This window comes from Megascapheus bottae, chromosome 3 (genome assembly GCF_031878675.1).
Source record: "Megascapheus bottae isolate mThoBot1 chromosome 3, mThoBot2.hap1, whole genome shotgun sequence".
Taxonomy (NCBI): Eukaryota; Metazoa; Chordata; class Mammalia; order Rodentia; family Geomyidae; genus Megascapheus; species Megascapheus bottae.
In genome coordinates this window covers 3,600,806-3,613,371 of record NC_143511.1, presented here as the reverse complement: position 1 = coordinate 3,613,371, position 12,566 = coordinate 3,600,806, and the positions used below count along the sequence as shown (strand labels likewise).

At 37.1% G+C, this 12,566-nt stretch overlaps 1 pseudogene; it reads left to right on the top strand.

The window, feature by feature from the left end:
• The first annotated feature begins 1,179 nt into the window (after window positions 1–1,179).
• Window positions 1,180–2,093, top strand: LOC150064824 (KATNB1-like protein 1 pseudogene; annotated as a pseudogene).
• Window positions 2,094–12,566: the final 10,473 nt, after the last annotated feature.

Below are 12,566 nucleotides of genomic sequence, written 5' to 3'. Positions count from 1 at the left end.
TTCTTTTTGGAGCCTGTCAAGGAAAAGGAGGAAGTATTTCCTTTTCTTCATTGAGAATACAAGCTGAGGAAGATTTCTCCAGATTTCCACCTCCAGCTTTCCATGAAAGATGTTGTTGAGGTGTGTAAGAATGGATCTGTCCTGGCTAACTGCACTTTCCTTTGAATATACCTATAACCGTCAGTAGGTCTCCTTCCTCTTCTCATTCACAGTACTGAAAGCTCCTATGGGAATATGTTCAACCATGCAAAAGGCAGCAGTTGGCAGCTGTTGAAGGCTCACCCCTCCAATTAACCACTCAAACAGAAATGGTGCTGTGGCTCAAAGTGGTAGAGCGCTAGCCTTGAGCACCAAAAGCTCAGGGACAGTGTCCATGCCCTGGTTTTGAGCCTGTTATCCTAGCTACATAGGACGCTGACATCTGAGGATCATAGCTGGAGCCCGCTCAAGCAGGAATGTTCTTGAGACTCTAACCTTCAATTAATCAACAAAGTTAGAAGTGGGATTGTGACTCAGGTATACAGAGCTAGCATTTGAGCAACAAACCTCAGTGGCAGTGCCCAGGCCCTGAGTTCAAGCCCCAGGACCAGAATAAAAACAGCATAAAAACACAAATTAAGCAGCATTTGATTTTACCCAGTGTTAAGGAGATAAAATGTTGTTCAAAATTGTCACGGAATCTTTAAGCAAATGCAGGCAGAAATAAATAATTGTTTCATGAACTAGATGCTTCTGATGCCTGACCTATCCCTTAGAAATAAAAAGAATTCCTAGGACATTATCAGAATTCCTTTTCCACATTTCCAAGTACCTGCCTTACTTGTTAAAAATAAGGGAAGCAAATGTTTAGTACATGTTAATAAATACTGCAGCAAAGAGAAAGGAATCTACAGCTTTTGTCAACATCATCAACAGAACCAGAATGTAGATCTGCCCTGTACAGGACATAACACAACACCTGTTGCAGCGTATGACACAGTACCTGCCTTCCAGGAGCTTATTTTACCTAACCACCAGCATGATATTTGAGATAGGATCTTGTCCGGGGCCGTGGGACTTGGCCCGACTGCGGGTCGGTCGGTCCGGGGGAGCTGAGGTCTGCTCTGGGCGAGCGCGACCCTAGGCGCGGGGCTGGGCTGTGATGTCACGGCACCATGAGGCGCCAGTATTTAAGAGATTATGGCATCTGAAATCCACAATGTTAAAAAATGAAATTTTTGTAATATTGAGGATCATTCTATTGATCTTCCTAGAAAAAAAAGAGCTCCAGTTTCACTAATAAGAACATGAAGGAGGTTAAGAAATCTCCAAAACAGTTGGCTGCTTACATAAATAGAACAGTGGGACAAGCTGTGAAAAGCTCAGATAAACTTCGTAAGGTGATCTATCACAGAAAGAAAGTTTATCATCCCTTCCCAAATCCTTGCTACAGGAAAAGACAGTCCCCTAAAAGTGGGGGCTGTGACATGGCAAATAAAGAAAATGAGCAGGCTTGTGGAAGCCACCTGCCTGAAAAGTTACACCATGACAGTCGAACATACTTGGTTAACTCCAGTGAAGCTGTTTCTTCACAAACAGAAAACCCATCATCAAAATTAAGTGGGCTTTTTTCAGAGGTTTCTCAGGATCATGAAACAATGGCTCAAGTTTTATTCAGCAGGAATTTGAGGTTGAATGTAGCTTTAACATTCTGGAGAAAGAGAAGTATAAGTGAACTTGTAGCATATTTGGTGAGGATAGAAGATCTTGGAGTTGTGGTAGATTGCCTTCCTGTGTTTACCAATAGTTTGCAGGAAGAAAAGCAGTATGTCTCACTTGGCTGTTGTGTAGACTTGTTGCTTCTAGTAAAGTCATTACTTAAAAGCAAATGTGAAGAGTATGTAATAGTTGGCCTAAACTGGCTTCAAGCAGTAATAAAAAGGTGGTGGTCCGAACTATCATCCAAAACAGAAGTTATAAATGATGGAAATATTAAGATTTTAAAACAACAATTAAGTGGATTGTGGGAAAAGGAAAACCATCTTACTTTGGTTTCAGGATATACTGGTAATATAGCTAAGGACGTAGATGCTTATTTATTACAGTTGCATTGAGAGATTTCATCTACTGAGGTGTATCTGGTTATTCTGAACATGGTTGGACTATATGACTTCCCCAAACAGATCTCTTCTGGGAACTGGGAACTGTGGGAATCAAAACCATTTTTCTTTAAAAAGCCACATAATGAAACCACTAATGAAAATCTTAGCAATCTACTTCACATTGAAGTGGGAAAATATCCAAAAGGAGCAGCTCCAACTTTAGTGAGGTGAAAGTGCACTGTGAAGATTGTTCACCTGCTGCTTTGGGATGCTTGGTTATTTGGTAATATTGTTTAAGAACTACTGGTCTTACTGCAATCCTACAAAGGAATATCTTCTATACTCTATGAGAAGATAAGACAGGACTTACTGTTAGAATTACAAAGACCAATCATTAATTTTTGTGTTTTATAAGAAACACTTTAATGGATGCAGCTATTTTCTTATGTTGAAAAGACTTTGAAAGTTTGAAACATCATAGTAATCAATATTAAATTTTTGTCCATGCTGATACTATGTATACAAAATGCCTTAATTATTAATAAGCCAATGTGATATGATATCAATATCTTTTTAAAAAATTAAAACCAATCATGCTTCTGGCATGGTGAAAATCATGGAATTAAATCAGGGTTTACATTTATGGAAAGTGTTCTGTGAAACATATTCCACGTAATTTTTAAACTTGAGAGTGTATTTTAGTATTTCTAATTTTTTTCCCAGAATTTTCCTATCATGTATGTATTTATCTATATAAAGAAAAAGGGGAATGTGTATATCTATGAATGTTTAACTGGAATGTCCAGAGCTCACTAATTTATATTCGCTTTTTTGTACATACATGTCTAATATTTTTCATTTATGTATCCTTTAAACTGCTTCTATTTGAGTAAATTGCTTTTTTAGTTCTGATTTTTTATATGAATTCTAATTTCTTTTCACTATATTTTTCAGTACAATGATTTAGAATTGTTTACAGTTCTAATAACTGACCTTGTGTTTTAAATTCCAACTTAACATTACTACCTCCTCTAATGGTTAGTATGGAATCCCAGTAAACTATGTGGTCATTTCTTTTAGATACCAATGTTAATTGGTTAATTATAGAGTGTTAGAACTTGGAATTGTCCATATCTTCTATTTTTTCTTTCTTTTCTTTCTTTTTTTTTGTTGATGTGGGCTTGATTGGAGTTTGATGCCTCAACTGGTGGTTCTTATCATCTTACCTTTTTTCATGCTGGCCCTAGGGCCTTGAACTCAGGGCCTTGAGTGCTATCTCTGAACTTTTTTGCTAAAGGCTAGGGCTATCACTTGAGCCACAGCTTCATTTCTGGCTTTTTTGGTGCTTAATTATAAATAAGAGTCTCAAAGATTGCCCTGTCTGAGCCGGCTTTGAACCATGATCCTCAGATCTCAGCCTCTTGAGTAGCTAGAATTACAAGTGTGAATCATTGGCACCCAGCTATCACCTTAATAGGCCTGACAGCCATCTGGGCAAAGACACAAATTTCAATGTTTCTAAAAACTGTATATCTACCTTTTAACATTTACCTAGTTAGAGACTACTGACAGGAATCCTCAGCATCTTGCTATAAACATGTTAAAATATTGTCTTACACTGAGCTGGCTTATATTGGTTATGGAAGAAACTTCACTGTAATTCTTCACACATGTGTTCATACCCTATTGGATCAGTTTTATCCCCTGTCTCACAAGAGCTGTTTGTATATCTCTGTTTCATATTGCGTCCTCAGTGAGCATCAATTACATCAGCTGGTATTATATCTTCAGATGTGGTGAATTCCAGATTATTGTATTTCTTGATTTGAGTGATGAATTATTTGAGACATCTTTCAGGGTATGGGAATTTGAATTGTAAACCTGTATCATCTCTGAAAACTTAAGGTGATGAAATATAGCTTTTCTTTGTTTTGAAAAAAAAAGCTAGGTAAAATATAAAAGTTAAGAAGCCAAACACTGGTGGCTCATATTGTAATCCTGGCTAAAGGAGAAAGTGAGAGCTGTAAGATCACACTTGAAGCCAGTCAAGATCTATCTCTAACACAACCAGTAAAATGTTGGGGTTCAGGTATGTCTCTACTGGTAGGAGGATAGCCCAGAAATCAAGCCAAACTAAAGCATAAAATATTGAATTCATGCTCTAATACCTATACATGCTAGTCATTAGAGAAGATACAAAACACACAGCTTATATATAGGTAAAATTAAATAATAGACTTTAGTCTTGAGAGAAAATATTTGCAGCATATACAAAAGACAAAAGACTTGTTTTCAGAACATGGAAAGATTTCTTCCAATGTAAGAAGGACATTTCTGAAAGGTACAAGAAACATTTTTGAAAGAAGATATACAAGTGACCAGGAAGCGTATAAAAAGTAGAAATCATTAATAATCAGAAAATACAAATAAATACATAATGAGATCACTACTCACTCATCAGAATAAACAAAAATAAACTGATGTATAGAGTATTAGAATGAATATTGCAGTCTAATACACTGATAATAGGGATATAAAATTACACAACAGTTCTTGAAAATTATTTGGAAAAATACTGAAGTTTTACCTGGGTGCTAGGGGTCACATCTGTAGCCTTAGGTGCTCAAGAGGCTGAGATCTTGGAATTTTAGTTGGAAGCCAGTCTAGTCAGGAAAGTCCATGAACCTCTTACCTTCAATCCAGAACTAGGGCTCAGCCCAAGGTGACAGAGTGCTAACCTTGGCCAGAAAGTTCAGAGACAGCACACAGGCACTGAGCTCAAGCCCTATAAGCAACAAAAAAAATTTAAATGGAAGTTTATGTATGTAGGATACAACCCAACATTCTAAGTAAACATTTACCCAAGATTTTAAAAAATGTCCACAGACACCTGCTCAGCTATGTTCATCTCTGCACTATTCACAATAGCCAGGCGATGGAAACAATCCAGATGCCCTACTGCAGATGAATGGATACAGAAAATGTGGTATATATACACAATGGAATTCTACATAGCTAACAGACAAGATAAAATAATGGCATTCGCAGGGAAGTGGATGAATCTAGAGCAAATCATGGTGAGTGAGACAAGTCAAGACCTAAGAAGCAAAAGGTGCATGGTATCCTTAATATGTGGCTATTAAATCCAAAGAGTACAAGAGCAAGGACTCAATAACTGCATACCCAAAGCTATGGACATGGTAATGGAAATACAAACATAACTATATAGACATAAAAACCTATGACTCTATAGACATAATATTTTATTTCATAAATTGATATGTTTCTATGACATATAAACCCTTAGCCTAATTGTGATTAAGTTCTAAATACTAAGTCCCAGTGATTGTAAATAGACATTCCCTCCTTGAACACTTGTATGTTAAACTTGTCATTTAAAATATGATGTAAAAATCAACGTTAATAAATTCTTTAAGAAAATGTCCACAGAAAACTAATTCAAGATATTCATTGCAGTATTTTAACAGCCAAGAATTTGAAATAATCCAAGAAGTCTATCACTAGATGAATGAAAACACAAAATGTAGTATGGGTCTACTATGGAATACTACTGAGCAACGAAAAGGAATGAATGACTAAGAAATGTAACAACAAGGATAATTTCAAAACAATCATTTTAGTGAAAAAAAAGCTAGATACAAAAGAGTACATACTATTATGATTCCATGTATATGCAATGCTAATTAATAAACAGAAAAAAGAGCCTTCTGAGGTCCAGGTGGATGGAGAAATAGGCTGCAAAGAACACAAAGTTGTTTTGGAGGTGCTAGAAATATTCTATATCTTGACTACGATGGTAGTTTCATAAGTACAGCTGTCAGGATTCATCAAACTGTATCCTTTGCAAAGGTGTATTTTTGTTTTGTGAACTACATTTCAATACATGATAGCAAAAATATTGTTAAAGGAACATCACTATATTAGTTAGAATTTTAAATATACACAGAATAGGTGTTTTATGGGGGACACATTCATAATTTATTTAAATGAGTATGGTTTTATAAAGAAAATTACAATTAATTAGCAGGTTTTTCTACCTACTGTTAATTAGCTTGGCTTCTATTAAATTATTGTGATTATCCAATTTGTTATAGTACTTCCAAAGCATTCATTATCTATGTTTGAATTGCAATCATTGAAGAAAGTCCTTCTGGCATTTATAATGATAATGAAGTCAGTGAAACATTGAAGCTATGGACAAACCCTCACTTTGTTTTCAAAGCAGACTGCTGAGGAAATGAAAACTGTGTTACAGAGAAATGTAAAATCTCAATTCATAAAATGCATTTTGGGACCAGACCTCATTGGGAAGGTTTTAGTAGACACGATCAAAAATTAGCTTTCCCGGGGCCGAGAGTTTGTCTTAGTGGTAGAATGCTTGCCTAGCATGCACAAAGACCTGGGTTCAATTCCTCGGTACCACATACATAGAAAAAAAAGCCACAAGTGGTTCTGAGGCTCAAGTGGTAGAGCTCTAGCCTTGAGAAAGTCCAAGGACAGTGCTCAGGCCCTGAGCTCAAGCCCACAACTGGCAAAAAATATTAGCTTTCCACAACGCATTTGTAATAGTCCTTCCCACCCCCAAATAAAATACTTAGGAATTAACTTAGCCAAAGATTTGAAAACTTTAAAAATCTTAAAAAAAAGAATTTGAAGCAGCTTTAAGGAAATGGAAAAATCTTCCATGCTCCTGGAAGAATTAAGACCGTAAAAATGGCAATACTGACCAAAGCTATTTACAAATTCAAAGCAATATCCATCAAAATCAAAACAACCTTCTTCAGAGAAATATGCAAAGTAATGCAAAAACTGATATGGAATAATAAAAGACTCCAAGTAGCATGAAGAACAGCATTGGAGGAATATCAATACCAAATTTCACACTCTCCTACAAAGCCATAGCAATATAAAAACAGCCTGATATTGGCAAAAGATTGGGCCTGAGGGATAGTGGTTCAGAATAGAAGACCTCAAAATAAACTCACAGACCTATAGCCACCTAATACTTGACAAAGGAACCCAAAAAAATGTAAAGTTGAAGCAAAATCAATTCCAAATGGACCAATGATATCAAGGTAAAGTCAGATACCATGAAACTATTACAGGAAATGGTAGGCAATGCACTAGGTCTTGAAATTATTACAGGAAAGGGTAGGAGAAACACTAGACATAGGTTAAAACTTCCAAAGTGAAAATCCAGGAATCACAACAAAGCAAAGAAAAACTGATAGATGGAACGGCATCAAATTGACTGAGTTCTGCACAGCAAAGGACATAGCTAGCAAGATACATAGAAAGGCTACAGGAGATTTTTTTTTTACCAGATATACATCTAAAATATACTAAAGAGCTCAAAAACTGAAACCCCCAAATTAAACCCTCAAAGAAACAACAACCCAATTGATAAATAGGCTAAAGACTTAAAGAGAGATGTCTCAGAAGTAGTAGGAATGATTAATAGACACATGAAGAAACGTTCAACATCTCTGGCCATAAAAACAAAAACAAAAACAACACCAAAAGCCTGGTGGGCTGGGAGCCTGGCCTAGTGGTAGAGTGCTTGCCTAGCATACATAAAGACCCATGTTTGATTCCTTGGTACCACATTCAAAGAAAAAACCAGAGATGTGCTCAAGTGGTAGAGCCTTAAGAAAGCCCAAGGACAGTATTCGGGCCCTGAGTTCAAGCCCCAGGACCAGAAAAAGAAAACCCTCCAAATCAAAACACTGAGATTCTACCTCACCCCAGTTAGAATAGCCATCATCAAGAAAACTAACAGTAATAAATGCCGGTGGAGATGTTGCCAAAAGGAAACCCTACCATACTTGTAAACTTGTTCAACCACTCAGAAAGCAGTATGGAGGATCCTCAAATGACTAAACACAGAGCTTCTCTATGACACAGTTATTCTACTCCTAGGCATTTATCCAACAGAACTCAAACAAGGCCACACTACATCTACCAGCATAATCATATTCACTGCAGCATTGTTTACTGTAGTCAAGATATAGAATCAACCCAGAGGCCCATTAGTGGGCAAATGAATCAAGAAAATGTGTGTGTGTGTGTGTGTGTGTGTGTGTGTGTATTTGTATATATATGTAACGTGTCCACTTGTCAATGCCAGCTGTTACTTATATGTATATATGTATGTGCATGTATACATGCACACAATTCTCCTTATCCATCAGAATGATACTGCATCATTCATAAAAAATGGAAAGACTGAAAAATATTATATTAAGCAAAGTAAGCCAGACCCAAAGAAACATAGGTGGTGTGGTTTCACTCATTCACAATAACTAGAATGTGGCTATAAATCTACTCTGGATAATAAAATTTAAAAAATACACTAGGACATGATAAATTATACAGGTCTCTAAGCATTCATGCAGAATGAGACCCAAGGAGGATATTCTTAGGAGAGGTTCACAAAGGCACAATAGCTATGTGTATGAATCTGATCATATAATATTTATCAAATGAATTCCAGGAAATAGAAACACGAGCTTTTTTCCCCCTTGGTTGCTGTTTTTCTTTTCTTTTCCTTTTGTGTTGTTCGTTCATTATCTGTCTTTGGAAGGATAAAGGAAGGGATACAAACACGGTGGGACAAAGAGTAAAATGATAAATGAAGCTATGCTACTCACTGGACACTATGTTGAAAATGAACTGCACAATTTGCAGGTGGGATGGGAGGTAAAAACCGAGAGAGAGAGCAAAGGAAGGGGTAACATTGTCCAAAAGGAAATGTACTACTTATCTGTCATATTTAACAGTATCCTCTCTGTATATCACCTCTACAATACCAATAAATTCAGCTTTCTATCCAGGTGCTGGTGGCTCACACCTGCAACCCTACCCACTCAAGAGGCTGAGATCTGAGGATCACAGTTCAAAGTCAGCCCGTAAGAAAGTTCATTTGACTGATTTCTCATTAACCACCAAAGATTCAGAAATGGAGCTGTAAGGCTCAAGTGGTAGAGCACTAGCCTTGAGCAAAGATGCTCAGGAATAGCACCAGAGCCCTCTGAGTTTAAGCCATAATAACAGCACAAAATAAAATAAAATAAAATAAAAATAACTGGTTGAGAGAGGGCTTATTTTAGCTTACTTTATTTAACGTTAATTTTATTTGTATATACTTAAGCTTGAATTCAGGGCCTCTCATTTCTTCCATTCAAAATAGTGCTCATTCTAGCTGGGCACTGGTGGTGAATGCCTGTAATTAGAACTACTCAGATCTGAGGTTCACAGTTCAAAGGCAGCTGGAGCAGGAAAGTCAGTGAAATGCTTCAAGTAACTAGCAAAAAAAAATCTTAAGCTGAGCTGCAGCTTAAGTGGTAGAATGTCAGTCAAACAAAAATACCGAAGACACAAACCCCAGGCCCTAAGTTCAAGCTCCAGTACCTCCCCTCACTACACACTAGTGCTCCTTCACCAAAAGGCAAAACCTCACCTTTTCCAGCATGACTTCCCCACCTCGGTTACTGAGTACCCTGCTTTTCATGTATAGACCAGAGCACTAGAGCCCAACTAAAGGCTTCCCTTCTACCAGCAGAAGATACTCCCTTCATCTGCAGGATGGAACAGAGACAGAGCCTCCCAAAATTCAGAGAAGTAAATAACCTAAAGGTTATGGCTATGGCTTTGTTGCCCCCCCCAGCATACTAGTACCACAGAGGCGCAGCTAATATCTCATTATTCAAGCAATCCCATAGCAGCAAGTAAATTTGTGAGGGGAACAGAAGAGCCAATTAATAAGCAGCAGCAATGCACTAATTCACATGATGATGTAAAAGACATCTGTATATACAGCATACAAACCCTCAGCCTAATTTTAATTATATTCTAAAATCTAAGTGCCAGTGATTGTTTATAGAGATTTCCTTCTTGAATATTTGTTTGTTAAATATGTCATTTGAAATATGATGTAAAAATCAATATTAATAAATTCTTGAATAAAAAAGACATGTATAAAAATGACACAATGTAAAAGCAAACATAACACCAGATAGACATTTTCTTCCCAGCTGTAATCCACACATTTCAAACACTGCTTTGTCTGCTCATAGGAACTTACAATTCTGTAGAAGTGAAATCACACTTAGGCAGCCAGTGCAAGCACCTGGTGCAAAAGTAGGGAAATATGCAAATCTGTGTTTCTTAGGCAATAGCAGACACTGTAAGAAGTATTTCTTTCGTATACCTAGGATGTGCCAATTTTGTACAGTGGACACATGACAAGAGAAAAAAAGGATTATTCGTGGGGCCGGGAGTTTGGCCCAGTGGTAGCGTGCTTGCCTAGCATGCACGAAGACCTGGGTTCGATTCCTCGGTACCACATATATAGAAAAAAAGCCGAAAATGGTGCTGAGGCTCAAGTGGTAGAGCTCTAGCTTTGAGAAAGTCCAAGGAAAGTGCTCAGGCCCTGAGCTCAAGCCCAGGACTGGCAAAAAAAAAAGGATTACTCGTGCAATAATATTCACCTATTATGATCAATACTTCCATAAGAGTAATGAGTGAGTTTCATGAACAGATATCATTAAAAATAAGGAAGCAGAGTGAAAGTAAAAAGCTAGACAGGTGTCTTTCAGGAATCAGAAAGGCTTGAGAAGCAAAGGTTGGGCCCTATAACCCAGCAATTCCACTCCTTGGCATTTATCCAGTAGACCATAAATGAGGTTTCAACAAATCCACCAGTACAGCCATGTTCAGTGCAACAATATTCACCAAAGCCAAGCTATGGAATTAGCCCAATTGTCTCTCAATGGATGAATGGACTAAGAAAATGTGGTGTACACACACAATGGATTTTTACTTACCCATTAGAAAAACTTATATCATTCATAAGGGAATGGAAAGACTTGGAAGAAATGATATTAATTAAAGAAAGCCAGACCCAGAGAAACAAAAGTTGTATAGTTTTCTTCATTGGTGGTAAATAGAAGATACCTATAAATCAGTATGTAAACATGTTGGTGGTATGCACGTGCTTACAAATGAACTGAGTTTATGGAGCACAATCTTTAGTGATATTCACAAGACAGTATGTTGGAAATGAACTTTATTTTTTATTGTAATTAGTAAAAGGGTTACATGAAGGTGCATTAATTCACATACATTGATACCCTTTCACATGTCTTGGTACCCATTTCCCTCCCCCCCCCACACCCCCCACCCGTCTTGGTTTTCCCCCCTTCCCTATCAAATTTCAAATATCCAAATACAAATAAATTCAATATATCAGATAACAAAGTGAGATACTATACCAATATGAGATAACCAAGGGACAGCAAAGGAGATGAGAGACAACATAGTACATTAAAGACAACAATCATTCATTATATGGTTTTTGTTTCAATATCCTGGAGGTCCTTTCAATTAGCTTCACATTATATGGCCTTATGTATCAAGATTTTGCTCTATTGCAGATCTCTGCTAGTAGAGCCCAAGGTTTCTACTGATTGGAAATGAACTTTATAACTTGGGAAGGGGGTACGAAGGGAAAGTGTGAGAAAAAAAAAAAACAAGGGATGGGATAACAGTGTTCAACAAGGAATGTACTCAACTACCTTACAAATGTAACTATAACCCCTGATACTTAAATAAATAAATATTAAAAGAAAACTAATAAGTAAGAGTCCAACAAAATCAGCACTGGAAAATGAGTACATGGAAGAGGGGAGTGTGGCCCAGAGGAGAGACATAGATAAATTAAGGAGGGAGGAGAAGAATGTAGTCAAAAATTCACTGTATCAGCCGGGAATGTGGTTTAGTGAGAGAGTACTTGCTTAGCATGCATGAGGCACTGGATTCAATTCCTTGGTACCACATAAAATTAATCAAATAAAAGGAAAAAAATAACCATTACATTTTTTAAAAGAAAAAGAATTAATTGTATATACCACAAAATTAAGAAGAGCAGGCCAAAGGGAGAGTTGAAGAAGGGTGAGAACGTTGAAGGGGTGACACTGATCAAGATGCACTTTATTCATAAACTTCTTTGTTAAATGGCATCCACTTTGTACAACTACTTAAAGATAATGAAAAATAATTTAATGAGAGAAGGAAAAAAGAGCAAGCCTGAATAGTCCTGTATGTTGTTTTCGTAAATAAAGTAACTTATTTTTTAAGAGTGCAAGCCAGGTGCCAGTGGCTCAGGTCTACAATACTACTCAGGAGACTGAGATAGGAAGTCGCCTTTCAATACCATCCCCTGAAGGAAAGTCTGTGAGACTTTTATCTCCAGTCAACCACCAAAACTACCATTCTTATCTCCAATTACCACTGCAGCTATGGCTCAAGTGGTAGAGCACCAGCCTTGAGTGAAAAAAGCTAAGGGATAGCAAATGGAATAGGGAAAGATCATGCATTGTTGCAATAAATCATATGCAATGCAGTTACACACAGCATATGTACCACCAGAAAGCAGAGCTCTCTTTTCTTTCTTTCATCTCCCTT